The 15118-nt window shown below is 43.8% G+C and overlaps 1 protein-coding gene and 1 non-coding gene across 5 annotated transcripts in view; both read right to left on the bottom strand.

Annotated features, from left to right (window-relative positions):
• Positions 1-15118, bottom strand: part of LOC126419777 (afadin) — a 1120405-nt gene that overhangs the window by 545097 nt on the left and 560190 nt on the right. The gene's annotated exons all lie outside the window — the stretch shown is intronic.
• On the bottom strand, positions 1995-2068 carry Trnat-ugu (transfer RNA threonine (anticodon UGU)). The gene has a single exon. It is a non-coding gene; the product is annotated as a tRNA-Thr (tRNA).

Below are 15118 nucleotides of genomic sequence, written 5' to 3'. Positions count from 1 at the left end.
ACGCGGTCCAACGGCTCAAACAAGTTACTTCCAGGTGAAAAATTACATTCTTTTTACGGTTATCAATGAATAAGACGACCTTTTGCGACAGTAAGCCAAGCCCTCTTCTGCTGGCGATGAAAACCGAATCATGAAAGGTGTATATAACGGACAGAAAGAGAGACCGCCTAAAAGACGCCCTCCGGGCCTCTACTGGTATCAATGGCACGTTGTGCATGTCTCGAGACGCAGCCTAAGCGTCAATTCTATGCGCTAGCTATGTCAACCGTTATGACACTACTACCAAGTTACACCAGTAACGTTCCTTGCATGTTTTCTTTGTCACCAGGGAATTTATTTCTACAAACAACGCTTACCTTCCAGCATTATGTTCGAAGCACATGTAAACTTTACGCTGCGTGCCGCTGTTATTAACTTTTTATATGAGGTGTAAACCAACCGTTATGAGTATACAAGGACGATGATAATATAAACAGATAGTTAACGGCTAATCGCGGGAAAGCAATATTTACCCTAGTCTGTTTCGCTTCAGTTTGTGTAGCTTTTTATAACGACCAAACATCTCAGAGCAGCGATGAGTTTGTAAATAATTCTTTGGACTGGCCACTGTGGAATAAACGATAACGATAAGTAGGGAGTCAGGAATTTTCCGCAATATCTGCCACTAAATTTTCTACATGACAATGAAATTAGTGGGACGATAGTGTCCTAACTGCGTGAACTCTTTCCGGGAGAATAACGTCTAGTAGTGGCCAAGTTTGGATTTGCTGGATTGATTATCAAACAGAGAGACACCAAAATGTTACAAACTGGTTTTCGAGTTCATTTTGTTTCACCGACTCTGTGCCTGAATCAGTCACGTGCTCTTGTAGCATCGTACGCACAAAATCTGCGTCTTCTAGAGGTTAGGACTTCCGAGATTTCGTAAATATTAATAGACGGGGCAATTAGATACGAAACAGTGCATGAGACGCAGTCTGACAACATTAATCTTATTCGTTTTCGCAATACAAAATTTCCGGAAATGTATTCGTGGAGTGAGACGACCTCCCGTTAAAAAATTAATGGCCTGTGTCTTTTGTTATATTTCGCTACATTTTTATTACCTCTGTCCTCGCGAATACCGAGTCCTGGAGCACCTCGCTCAGTACCTCTGGTTGTGATGAAGTGTGTAACCGTGTCATATCTACTCAGTGAAAGTAGGAAAAGTGGACGAAATCCCAACTGAGCTAGCAAGCAGCCGCGAACTCGCCACAAAATCAGCTACCTGCACTTCCCTGTGTGCAGTAACAGCACATAACTTAAGCCTCTAAACACCGCTACCGCGCGGCGGCGGTGAGTGCCGCAAACCCTGCGCTCGCGGAAATACGGGGTCCTTAGCCCCCTCACTTTCTGCTTATAGGAATTCCTAGATTCGCCCTTCTCCCGGGCATTGCAGGTGTCTCTCCTGTTTCCTTGTATAGTCAATGAGAAACTATCCGCTCAACTGAAAACTTCGCACAAGTGCCACTCTACACCGCGCGCTGTTAACTATGTACGTATTTACTTAGTCTTATCTATCTTTGCTTTTACTGTTGTTTGTGCTAACCGTCGCTGCATACTGCGATACGTTCAACGCACGTAATTACGTGTTTGCTCTCTTTTGCTTTTCTAGGAAAAGGGACAATATACACGGTGAAGTTATACCTCAAATACTTCGTTGGCTATAAATGAGGGCCGGCCGTGGTGGTCTCGCGGTTCTAGGCGCGCAGTCCGGAACCGCGCAACTGCTACGGTCGCAGGTTCGAATTCTGGCTCGGGTATGGATGTGTGTGATGTCCTTAGGTTAGTTAGATTTAAGTAGTTCTAAGTTCTAGGGGACTGATGACCACAGCTGTTAAGTCCCATAGTGCTCAGAGCCATTTGAACCATTTTTTATAAATGAGGACTGACTGACAACCTCAGCTGCCGACAGGTTTTGTTGATATACCTCGATGTGGACAGCTGAAAATGTGTGCCCCGACCGGGACTCGAACCCGGGATCTCCTGCTTACATGGCAGGCGCTCTATCCATCTGAGCCACCGAGGACACAGATGAATAGCGCTACTGCAGGGACTTATCCCTTTCACGCTTCCCGTGAGACTCACATTCCCAACTGTCCACAATTCAACATATGTATTGTACCTTATAGACATTTGTCGGCAGCTGAGGTTGTCAGTCAGTGCTCATTTATTCGAGGGAAAAGCTGCACGGTCATCAACAGTAACTGTTCTTTCGAGAACAAGTTACTGCCTTCGTATATATACTTCGTTGGCTGTCTGACGACGAAGGTGAAGAGGGAGAGCTTCCCTGCGATTTCATCGAGGAAAGTGAAGAGAAGACAGGAAGTGTGAATGTGGACCGCCACAGTACCGACACAATAATCTGGGGACAAACATTCCAATCCCTTCAATAGCCGGCCGCGGTGGCCGTGCGGTTCTAGGCGATGCAGTCCGGAGCCGCGCTGCTGCTACGGTCGCAGGTTCGAATCCTGCCTCGGGCATGGATGTGTGTGATGTCCTTAGGTTAGTTAGGTTTAAGTAGTTCTAAGTTCTAGGGGACTGATGACCTCAGCAGTTGAGTCCCATAGTGCTCAGAGCCAGCCCTTCAATAATAATACAGGCAATGATTACCGCTCTTACGTCAGAAAAGCTTTGGACAAGCAATTCCTTACCTCTGCCGAACAAAACGAAATCAAAAAACCATTATAAAAGTATTGCCAGGCCGGACCCACGCAGGCAGAAATATTTCCTCGGAATTGGACGCGTTTATGAGATTCATTCTTACAAATACGATTCACAAAATTGTTGTTAGCACAAACATATATATATATATTTCAGAACGTAGATGTACAATTCAATATACGAGGGAACGAGATTATAGGTTCATTACTTCTTCGGAAATGAAAGCTCTTTGTGGGGTTCTATTCTAAATCGCTTTCAAGAAAAGTAGCCGCGCAATGGTACAGGGATGATGGTTTTGCCGAGCTGTGTTTTCCGATAACAGATTTATGTAGTTACTGAGAAGCATCAGGTTTGCAGAGAGAGCGACCACGGGAACACGAAAAACGTATGATAAATTAGCAGCCGTTAGGGGGTTGCCCGGGGACTTTGAAAGTAACTGTAAAAACGATTACACCCTATCAAAATTTGTGACCACTGACGAAATGCTGCTTCCCTTTCGAAGTCGGTTTAGTTTCATCCAATACATACCTGACAAGACGGCAAAGTACGGCCTGAAATTGTACCCCATGTCCGATAGTGGCACATTTTACGTGCACAGCTTCGAGATATACTGCGGCAAACAAAGGGAAGGTCCTTACTTTACATCGAACAAACCGTTCAATATAGTCAAGCGACAGTTTCAGCCCGTCTTAGGTTTTCACATAAATGCGACCACCGACAACTACTGCACCAGCTATCCATTAGGACAGTTTCTTCTGGAGAACGGTGTAACATTTCTTGACAGAATGGAAAAGAATATAAACAAATCCCGTCCGACTTTCTGGAACTGAACTTCTGAGAATAGGGCTTTTCATTATTTGGATTCCAGGATAATTGCACCGTGGTATACTACATGCCAAAGAAGGAAAAAATATGGTCTCCTGTTATCTACAAAGCATGATTTGCGAGGAAATAGACACAGACACGGGAAAACCTACCCCAATAACGGGCTATAACCATACCAAGGAGGGAGATGATACAGATGACCAAAAGTGTTCGTTTTCTCGAGTTCGAGAAAAACGAAAAGAAGGCCGCTGACAATATTCTTCAGAGTTTTGGACACAGCAGGAATAAACGCACAAAAATTGTGGATATGGAATAATACTGACCCACACGTAGCGGAAAGGCCTTTCTGGAAAATATGGCTTTCTGACTTCTAGGAGAACAGTACAAAGACCATGCAGCTCTTAAGAATTCGTCAGATGACGTATATATGTGTACGTAAGTCTTTCAAACTACCGAGAATCACTTAATATACTGTACGTTGTTCGACACGCAAATATTTTGTATGTAAGAATCACTCGACACGCCAGTAGTTTGCGACTGCTGTCTTCAAAGAGAAAATGGGGAAATTGAAGTGCAGAGGGACTGATATTTAGTGTTTTCTTATTTATACATGTAGCAATTTGTAATGCACTGAAGCGCTAAAGGAACTGGTATAGACATGCGTATTCAAATACATACGTACACAGGCAGAATACGGCGTTGCGGTCGACAACGCGTATATAAGACAACAGATGTCTGACGCAGTTGTTAGATCGGTTACAATGGCAGGTTATCAAGATTTACGTGAGTTCGAATGCGGCGATGGGACACCGAAGGAATCCGGTAAAACATCAAATCTCCGACACTGCTGCGCCAGAAAAAGAACCTGCAAGAACAGGACCAATGACGACTGAAGAGAATCGTTCAACGTGACAGAAGTGCAACCCTTCCGGAAATTGCTGCAGATTCCAATGCTGGGTCATAAACAAGTGTCAGTGTGAGAACTATACAACGAAACATCATCGATATGGGGTTTCGGAGCCGACTCGTGTACCCTTGATGACTGCACGACACAAAGCCTCGCCTGGGTCCGTCAACACCGACACGTTGGGCTGTTGATGACTGGAAATACGTTGCCCGGTCGGACGAGTCTCGTTTCAAATTGTATCGAGTGGATGGATGTGTACGGGTATGGAAGGCCATCTCTTGAATCCATGGACCCCGCACGCTAGCAGATGACTGTTCAAGTTAGTGAAGGCTCTTTTATGGTGTGGGGCATGTGCAGCTGGAGTGATATGGGATCCCTGATACGTCTAGATACGATTCTGACAGGTGACACGTATGTAAGCTGATCACTTGCATCCACTCGTGTCCATTATGCATTCCGACGGACTTGAGCAATTCCAGAAGGACAGTGCGACACTCCACACGTCCAGAATTGCTACGGAGTGGCTTCAGGAACACTTTCCGAGTTACACTTCCGCTGGCCACCACATCCCCCAGGCATGAACATTATTGAGCATAACTGGGATGGCTTGCAATGTGCTGTTCAAAAGTCGTCTACACCCCTCGTACTCTTGCGGATTTATGGACAGCCCTGCAGGATTCATGGTGTCATCTCCCTCCAGCACTTCCTCAGACATTAGTCGAGTCCATGCCACGTCGTGTTGCGCCAGTTCAGCGCGCTCGCGGGGGCCTACACGATATTAGGCGGTGTACCAGTTTCTTTGGCTCTGCAATGTATCATTAGTTTTAGTAATATGAGAAACACATGTATATGATTTATACTGTAGTTATTCAATATTATACGTTATTGAAAGCAAAAGTACTACTATTACAATATAAAGCACAGTTACGTATTCCTTTATCTTTATCCCCTAAATTTCTACCCAAGTTACAATAAATTTTATTTGTCTGCGACGTTTAATGTCTTTATATTGTACTGACATTATAAAAGTAGTAAAACTTACAAAAATGTACGGATGGTACCATTTTGGAAACGCTGCACCGTACCATTTTGGAAACGCTGCACCCAGATCCACGCGCGGTATATATCATGAGACTGTGCCGCACGCGGTATTTAGGGGGTTAACCTAAATCTTGTCAGTGAAGACAGGTTCAAGACGAGAGAGTTTATTCGTCTACTGAACGTTATATCCTTCATTCTGTTTTGTCACGTTTAATAACACATTTCAAGTCCACTGTATGATAATAAGAAATAGGACGTAAAGAGAGATACAACGAGGTAGTGCGTAAGTCAATATTTCAGCCACTTCGGCTATCCTCTGAACCACACGCCATTAAAAACAGAGTTGCGTTACCGCCCAGTATCTCCGCAGCTGGTAGTTTTATTGACTGCGTGGGGCTGTTCGTATTTTTTTTCCCTTCCCCAACTGAACGGTAACCAAGCTTCGAGTCGCCCCTTGTGTTTTTGTCGCAGCACGAAATCCTGGCAATCAGGTCTGGTGCAGACTGCGCTCGTTGCGAAAAAGTTGTCACGCTGCCTGTGCGTGTACAATTTAAATGCGGACGTGTTTTGGTTTCAGTTTAAATACACAGTACACTGTGAATTTGCTCCACTGAAGTCGAGCGCTGTTTCTTATTTGTAACTGAAATAAAAAGAATTGACATAAAAAGGAATTTTTTTGGGTAATCATAAGTTCTTCATAATTTTAGCAACGCCGCAACTATTTGCCGCATTTGCACGGGTGAGCTCTCGAACGATAGTTTTGAAACAAAAAATTTCTGAGCACCTTCTTTCTCTCAACCCTATACTTGACCTTCCTGGCTACAATTAGCTCGAATAGAATCATGAATCCCCACGCTTTTGATATTTTATGCCTATAGGCAATTTTCGGCAAAAAACTTGCATTTTGGATTACATGTCTTTTTCGGTTATCCGTGCAGTCTACATTCACATTAACACAGATACTCTGAGCCTGTTGCACTTTGATTCCAGCAATACAAATACACTTTTAAGATTTCTCGAGGCTTGTATGCCGTGGACCTATAGTGTCTCTTGACAAACCCAACGTTGCGTTCGTGTCTGCAAAGAGCATATTTGGGCGGAGGGGTATGACTGGAGCAGAGTTTGGATCAGTCTTGCTGACAAATTAAAGGTGCGCATACCACTAAAATTCAAAACGAGTCCTCGCTCCTAGTGGGCAATATTCTTCAACGTGAACGCCTCTCTGAGGAGCTCTGAAAATTAGTACTGAGGCAATGAGAGATTGAGGCTTTAGTTGGGCCGTAGGATGTGGCGGTATGTTTTATCTGCTGGTAGGTTGCCAGTAAAATACGGGTTTGACAATCTGTTTTAGTCCGTTGCCAACCTCGTAATACAAGACATTATAAATCATGTTAGGGGTGTTACAACTCGCGGTTTTTGTCATGTGTTTCATATCCTGTAACAAATTTATATTTTGTAATTTACAGGGTTTTTGAAAAAGATGCATCTGATTACACATCACTTTATCCTCTATGGGAATACAAATATAAATCTGGGGGTAAACTTTAACTTTCTCGTCAAAACTAACCACTTGTGTTTGTGCCATACGGTTCACGGGGTTGCCAGGAGAGATTTCCCTGCTGCAGCTACCTCGCTCGTTGTTTTGGTATCCAATATATACCCAAAAATCCAGATGATGAAAACACAGCAATAAAAAGGCGTTTCCTTTCTCCTTCTAAAAAGGTGCAATTCAGCTACAACGGTGCGGTGTGATTTTCTTCAAGTGTAAGGCAACGCACCCGCGCAGCTCAAAGCATTCAACTATGGCACGAGCAGTTTCGGAGCACTGACTGTTTATGTCAGGGGAAATCGAAAGGTCACCCCCGCGTGCTCGTTCAAGCAGTACAGCGCATTCAATAGAGTTTTGCGTGTAGTCTACAAATGTGTATCTCTTCGTGCCTGCCGAGAATTAGCCATTTCTCACGTGTCTGTGTGGTGAGTTTCGCGGCGACGTTCGTGTTTCAAGTCACACTGGATTTGATACCTGTAAGTCCTTTATCGTGGTGAGAAACAACGAAGTGTTAGTTTTGCGAATTCGCTGTGGGGCTGGCGATGGAAGTTAACTGTTCCCTTTCAGCTTCAAATGATGAGGCTATGTCCAGTTTAAATGGACAAATAACTCGCCACAATGAAAGAACTTGGAGAATACAGCAGCCATATACCTTAGTCGAGCACGGGAGAAACTATCCAAGGCTTAGTGTGTTTTGCGCCGTTCCTGAGACAGCCCGTTCTTTTCTTACGGACAAAATGAATTTACGAACCACATATCCAGATATCTCGTAGTACTGACTTTTTAGAGCATACGCTACAGTTTTTATTTTTCAACAAGATTACGCAGCACCGTACCTATCTGAAAGTAAAAGGGTTTCTTAACAATGAACTGCCTCAACGATAGAGCAACCGTAAGGGGTGTATGGATCTCGCGTTGCACCAATGGTCGCCTGCTCTCACGGCATGGTTTTTTTCTCCGTTTTTTTCTGGGAGGAGTGGGGTGGGGAGGGGTGTTGTGAAATTTTCCATTTATGTTGCTTGCCATCCAACAACTGTGACGGCGCCTAGCAACAGCAGTGAAAGTACTTACTGTCGAAAGTATGGAACGAGTTTGACTGTAATTTGCATGTTTGTCATGCGTCCGGGTGAGCTGAAAGGTAAATGAAGACTTTGATCCTAAATGCAATTGTACAATATGTTGTTATTGTGGTCTTCGGTCCTGACACTGGTTTGATGCAGCTCTCCATGCTACTCTATCCTGTGCAAGCTTCTTCATCTCCCAGTACCTACTGCAGCCAACATCCTTCTGAATCTGCTCAGTGTATTCATCACTTGGTCTCCCTTTACGATTTTTACTCTCCACGCTGCCCTCCAATATTAAATTGGCGACCCCCTTGATGCCTCAGAACATGTCCTACCAACCGATTCCTTCTTTTAGTCAAGTTGTGCCACAAATTTCTCTTCTCCTCAATTCTATTAAATACCTCCTCCTTAGTTACGTGATCTACCCATCTCATCTTCAGCATTCTTCTGTAGCACAACATTTCGAAAGCTGCTATTCTCTTTTTGTCCAAATTATTTATCGTCCACGTTTCACTTCCATACATAGCTACACTCCATACAAATACATCCAGAAAAGACTTCCTGACACGTAAATCTATACTCGATGTTAACAAATTTCTCTTTTTCAGAAACCTTTTCCTTGCTATTGCCAGTCTACATTTTATATCCTCTCTACTATGACCATCATCAGTTATTTTGCTCCCCAAATAGTAAAACTCATTTACTACTTTAATTGTCTCATTTCCTAATCTAATACCCTCAGCATCACCCGACTTAATTCGACTACATTCCATTATCCTCGTTTTGCTTTTGTTGATGTTCATCTTATACCCTCCTCTCAAGACACTGTCCATTCCGTTCAACTGCTCTTCCAAGTCCTTTGCTGTCTCTGACAGAATTACAATGTCATCGGCGAACCTCAAAGTTTTTATTTCTTCTCCATGGATTTTAATACCTACTCCGAACTTTTCTTTTGTTTCCTTTACTGCTTGCTCAATATACAGACTGAATAACATCGAGGATAGGCTACAACCCTGTCTCACTCCCTCCCAACCGATGCTTCCCTCTCATGCCCGTCGACTCTTATAACTGCCATCTGGTTTCTGCACAAATTGTAAATAGCCTTCGCTCCCTGCCACCTTCAGAAATTCTATGGTTATATGTGCCTCCATTTAGACACGACACCCTTTTAAAGCAGGGTTGGTGTTTACGAAACGCCCCGTATTACGTCAGCATGAAGCACGGTGACAATTTACTAGTTACAGCTGAGATATAGAGGATATGCACTCTGAATTAACACCCGTGGTAGACCCACACAGCGAGTCGGTGGCAGACTGTGTGACTGTTTGCAACTGTGGCAGGCGAGGCGAGGGAGAGGTAAGCTGCGGTATCGGTCGTCCCCAAACAGCTGGGCGGGCGAGACGGCGGAAAGCGAAAGCGACTGCAGGGCCGTTTAATTAGTGGGCCGTCAAGGGCCGCGCTGGCGGCAGGAATCGTGGCGATGCGGGAGGCTGCAGCCAATATGCACAGCCGCAGCGACTGCCGCCGATAGCAGTGGCAAGCAAAACACGTCCCGTGACGGACGCCGAGTGAGCTGGGCGTCATTCAGTCACACAGCTAAACCCATTCCTCGTGGCCAATTCAGGAATTTGCGAAAAATAAGCACGGCATTACATTTTACATTGTAATTTTCGACATCGCGAGCGTGGATTAAAATCATTTTAAGAAAAAAACTGAGACCCACAATCTTTTTCTAGCTTTATTTTATCACAAAGGTTTCACCTATATTAAACTGGCTTGGGCGAAACTCCTTTCTCCTTTTGGGCGCAACTACAAGTTTAAAATGTCGCTCAGGTGTTCTCACTTCTGTAGTGCAGATAAAAGATCCTTGATCCAGAATGAAACATGTATTAAATAAATATACTGCTAAAGAGCTGGGAGTACGTTCTTACAGACTATGAAAGAGAAACTCATCATTTTTCAGCTTTACTGGTTTTATACTCCAATATTTATTGGTACGGTGCGCTTTGGCAGCATGCCAGTTATTTATATATCAATTGCTGTATTGCACATTCCTGCGAAATACGCGGAAGTTTTTCTTGGATATACTAGTGAGGTTATCATTCAAAATACTGTGGGCCCCTGTAATGGTAATACGTCGGACATGGTGGCCTAGTGATAAGGCGCTTGCCTGAAAACTGAAAGGTAGCTGAATCGGATGTACGTAGGGCCACGGAATGCTTCAATCTCCCTTTAACCTATCCTTGAACTCTCAGTGACGTACAAACTCGCAACGATTGAGACGCGTTTCGGGTTCCTCATTAAACTGTAGGTCCCATTTCGGTGGATATGTGGGCGTTTTGGTCCCGGCGGAAGTCCGAGGCCTCCCTCGGGCATGGGTGTGTATGTGTTTGTCCTTAGAATAATTTAGGTTAAGTAGTGCGTAAGATTAGGGACTGATGACCTTAGCAGTTAAGTCCCATAAGATTTCACACACATTTTTGTGGGCGTTTATGGACCATGGAAGGTCACCGAAGTGCCGTCCAATCGAAAAATTTCCACCAGGTCGCTGAGCCAGACGGAATTATTATTATTATTATTATTATTATTATTATTATTATTATTATTATTAGAGGGAATTCAACAATACCAACCACCCAGAGAACAAGAAAACACAAAAGGCCATTGCATCACATTTTCAATTCATTGGAAATGTCTGATACAACAATTTATGCACAAGTAACATTAGGCGCCTAATGATGACAGTTTCGTGCCAATAATAATCGGAGCAAAGGCGTGACTGAAGCAGAGGAAGTGTTATTTTATGAATTTTGTACTGCAGTTACAGACTTCAAACAATTCCATGAAAAATTGACAAATTTAATACATACTTTTAAACATATACACACTTGGGACGCAACTTGTGATCGATTTAAAGATTCACTTTCATTAGAAATTGCAACAGAAATCAAATTACAATAAATTGCGGCTGTTTTAAGTTGCCTCTGAAGCCTTTTGTACTCAGGAGATTAATGTCTACATCATTCACGCATCAGACGACAATTCATATGAATGATGGGTTGGGTTGTGTTGTTTTGGGAAGAAGACCAGACAGCGAGGTGTAATCTCATTAGATTAGGGAAGGACGGGGAAGGAAGTCGGCCGCGCCCTTTTGAAAGGCATTTGCCTGGAGCGATTTAGGAAAATCACGGAAAACTTAAATCAGGATGGCCGGACGCGGGATATGAATGATGAAAACAGGCTACATATGTTTCTTGCTTAATACAATTTTGTTATTTGTGGATATGACGCGATATTACAGAGAGTAACAGATTGTGAATGGAATGAAGCTACTACGATAACATTTTCTTTACGCTAGTAAAACTTTCAAATGAAGGCAGATGATGTGTCTTGGAAAAATCATAGTAGATAGATGTCTTTTTCTTAATGTGTCGTGTTATTAAACAAACAAGATAATATTTTATTTCTATGACAAAAATATCATAGTCATCTGATAAAAATGTTAATGCCAATTTCTAATATTAATGATTTTTCGCGTATTTTGCACCATTTTCTACCGCCACCTATCTGCTGTCCTCTTCATTTTTGTGTTTCCGCCCAAATTATTCATGTTCGAAATTACCTATCCCTGATATTTACTGCAAGAGCTATATGCGGAAACGGCTATCCGCTACGGAAAGTAAAAAAGTAAAATGGGATACCAACAATGTTGAAAAATTCGACACTCATTACGCACACCCACATAAGTAGAAATTACCGATTAGTTTTCTAAGAGGAACACCCTGCGGGAACACTCAAAGATGAGCTGCACCATGGCAACTCAAGACTTGCATACGGAAGTGCTTCCCAAGCACATATCCCTGTATTGTAGTAAGTATTTTCTGAAGAACATACCGGGTGGTCAACCCTAAGTTCACCGAGGTATCTTGCAACTAACTTCATTTCGAGCTATTACTAACATGCTGCAATTTTCTTCCTATGCTTTATTACTACTTAGAGAATGCATTTTTACACGGCGGCATAGAGTGCTCTGATTTAATACTTCCTGACAGACTGAAACTGTGCGCCGGACCGTGACTCGAACCCGGAACCTTTGCCTTTCGTGGGCAGATTCTCCACCGGCTGAGTTATTCAGGCTCCTCTTTATTTTCGCCAGTAACTCTCTCGTGGTCCGCCTCAACATCGTGTCTGACTATCATGCAGAGGATCCTGGGACAGTTGCCAGTACTGCCAGGGATTTTCGCTTGATGGGAAGGTTGGAAAGGGCTCCACTCAGCTTCGCGATACCAGCTCAGGAGCTAGTGGGTTGTGAAGAAGCGGCTCCCAAGGTCTGGAAGGCCGCAAACGACCGGGAGGGCGGTGTGCTGATCCCGTGCCCTTCCACACTGCATCCGAATGGCAGTGGATGACATGAACGTCGTTCGGAAGAGCGTGGTCCTCTGAGGCCTGAGCGCTGAGTTTAGTTTCCTTCTACTTTCCAAATTTTACTTGAAGTTCTCTACATAACTTCTTCATTCACGTTTTCCAGATCCAGAATGAATTTTTAGAAAGGTGTACACGTCGTTGTTTACCAACACTGCAAAAGGCTTGCAGGAATTCAATCCCGCGACTAGCGCTCTTGGGTCGAGTCTGGGTCCGGCAAACAGTTTTAATCTGCCAGAAAGTTTTATATCAGCACATACTGCGTTGCAGAGTGAAAATCTCAAACTGGAAACAATCCCCCAAGCTGTGTAGGAGATGAGGTACTGGCAGAAATGAAGTTGCGAGGGCGGGTCGTAAGGAGTGTCTGGGCAGCACAATCCGTAGAGCACTCGTCAACGAAAGGCAAAGGTCGGGCATAAAATTTCAACCTTGTAACACCTGCGATAACCAAACGGCGCGTCCCCAAGAGGTACGGATTCGTCTGCGCCATAGATCTCCGCTGTACACGGAAACAATGTGTCTCGTACAGTACACGGGTCTGATAAGAAAGGCACGTTCTCAATGGGCCGTCACCGACGGGTCTCGAGCTGAAAGAATTAATCCACTATGAAATTTCAGCCCAGTGCACATTCCGCTATAGATTGAAATTAATAGGGGAAATAACCTCCCCTTTCCACGTATAATTGTCAAAGATGACCTGTCAGCAGAATTACGGGCTTGTTCATTATGAGCTACGCCACGACTATTTAGGATTTGTAAACCTCGAACTTGGGTAATCGGATATTTGTGTGTGACACCAGACACCGTTGTTTTCCCCTGCAGACGGGAGCAGCCGTCCCCTGAACTTGGAACACAGCTAGCTCGCTCCCACCCACACCCACCCCCAGCGCCTGCATTTCCGCTCATCAGCGGCAGGCGCGCCCTCAAAGGCCCGCCGCGGCCGCACAGCCGCCTGCATTGCAAGCACGCCTTTCTGCCCGCCGGGATCTGCGCGACAAAGCGGCAACGCGATCGCGGATGCTCCTCGCCGCAGCCGGTGAGCAATGTAACAACCCGCCGCGTCCCGGTGTTGACGACGACGCCTGGAACTCCGCACAGTGGCTGTGCCTCAGTGTGCGTTAATGTTGGAGCTATACGGAAAGATAAGAACAGCGAATAAAGCAAAGCACAACATTTATAAGACATACGTCAGCCTTTGAAAATCGAAGAGAACCAAAAATTATGTACGAAATCGGGAAAAGTAAATGACTAGATATCATGGGAGAAATCGAAATATTCATTTCGCGATACAAAAAAATGGAGATAATATTCTGAATAATTAAGGAGTCAAAATTCTTTATAAACTTAGCCTGTTTTAATGCAACACATTTAAGAGACGCCAATGTGAAACAAGTGCCTAACTGTTTGTATCGAGAAAATAATTATCAAAGAAGTGATATTCGATAATCAGCTACACACTACACGCCATATTGTTTTAAGTGCGCAATGTTTCCAACGTTTCCATCCATACGAAACGCGTTGTGCAACGATGTACATCGAAGCCAGTGTCAGAGCTACAGTGTAACGTTCCACAACAGTGCCGTCAACGTACTAGAAGCGACGCCGAAATCGAAAGTGAACAACTGGCATGTTAAAAGCGTATCACTCCAGTAGTACACCACAACTGATGAAATATGCATGCTCCGCAACAAAATAATTTCAAAAGCAGCAGATACCACTGGACGACTCCTTTCGGTCCGCCCTCCCCACCTCCACAACTCCCAATAGCCACTAAGTCAGCAGAACAGTGCACAAAATTGCAACTATTGTGTTTCCGTGGTAATTTTGATTATATAAGACGTTTTCTCTTATAATAACGTAACGTCTGTATGCACATACGCCTGAAGATCAGTAGAACTTTCTCGAATCCGTCAATGTAAATATGACTAGTAGCAATTTTACGCAAATAATTAAAGCAAAGAGTACTCCTTAGCTTCTATGAGACGTTCAGTACGAAACTCTGGTCACTCGGTGGAGCTTGGTACTGAGCAACATAGTTGTGCTGGCTTTGGAAAGCAAGCTTTTCCATTTCCTTCGCCCTTTAGCTGCCACTGAATAAAACAAAACGATAACATTATTTTACTTCAGGAAAACCATGCTACGTTACTTGAAATACATGAAAAATAGAAGAAAACATTGTATCTGGTTTACTGAATTCCGAATTTTTCAGGTGTCCATCTACCAGTGAGGCATTTTGAAGACTAGCGTTTTCTTTTCGCGTTGCAACTATTACGAAAATAGTAAGACAGCAACTGGAAGTTATTGTAAAATATGAAAATTGCAGACGTCTATGGCTTCAGAAAAATAGCGAATGACTAGTATAATAGAGGAACCATAGACGTCCGCAAGGGAAGTGGTTGTAGTGGTGGGGGTGGCAAGAGGTCGCACTTGCACCCCTACGCCCTCCCCCCGGTATCTGGAGTGCAGAGTTTAATTAATTACAAAATCACCACTCACTTTTGGCAATCAGTGCATAACCATCAGTTCTCCGGGATAAGTTTCCTTTGTGTGATCTATAAAATTTATAACTTGTGGCGTGAGGCATCGCAAAACGTACTAATTTATGTA

Source organism: Schistocerca serialis, chromosome 9 (genome assembly GCF_023864345.2).
Source record: "Schistocerca serialis cubense isolate TAMUIC-IGC-003099 chromosome 9, iqSchSeri2.2, whole genome shotgun sequence".
Lineage (NCBI taxonomy): Eukaryota > Metazoa > Arthropoda > Insecta > Orthoptera > Acrididae > Schistocerca > Schistocerca serialis.
This window is presented reverse-complemented; position numbering and strand designations above follow the sequence as displayed.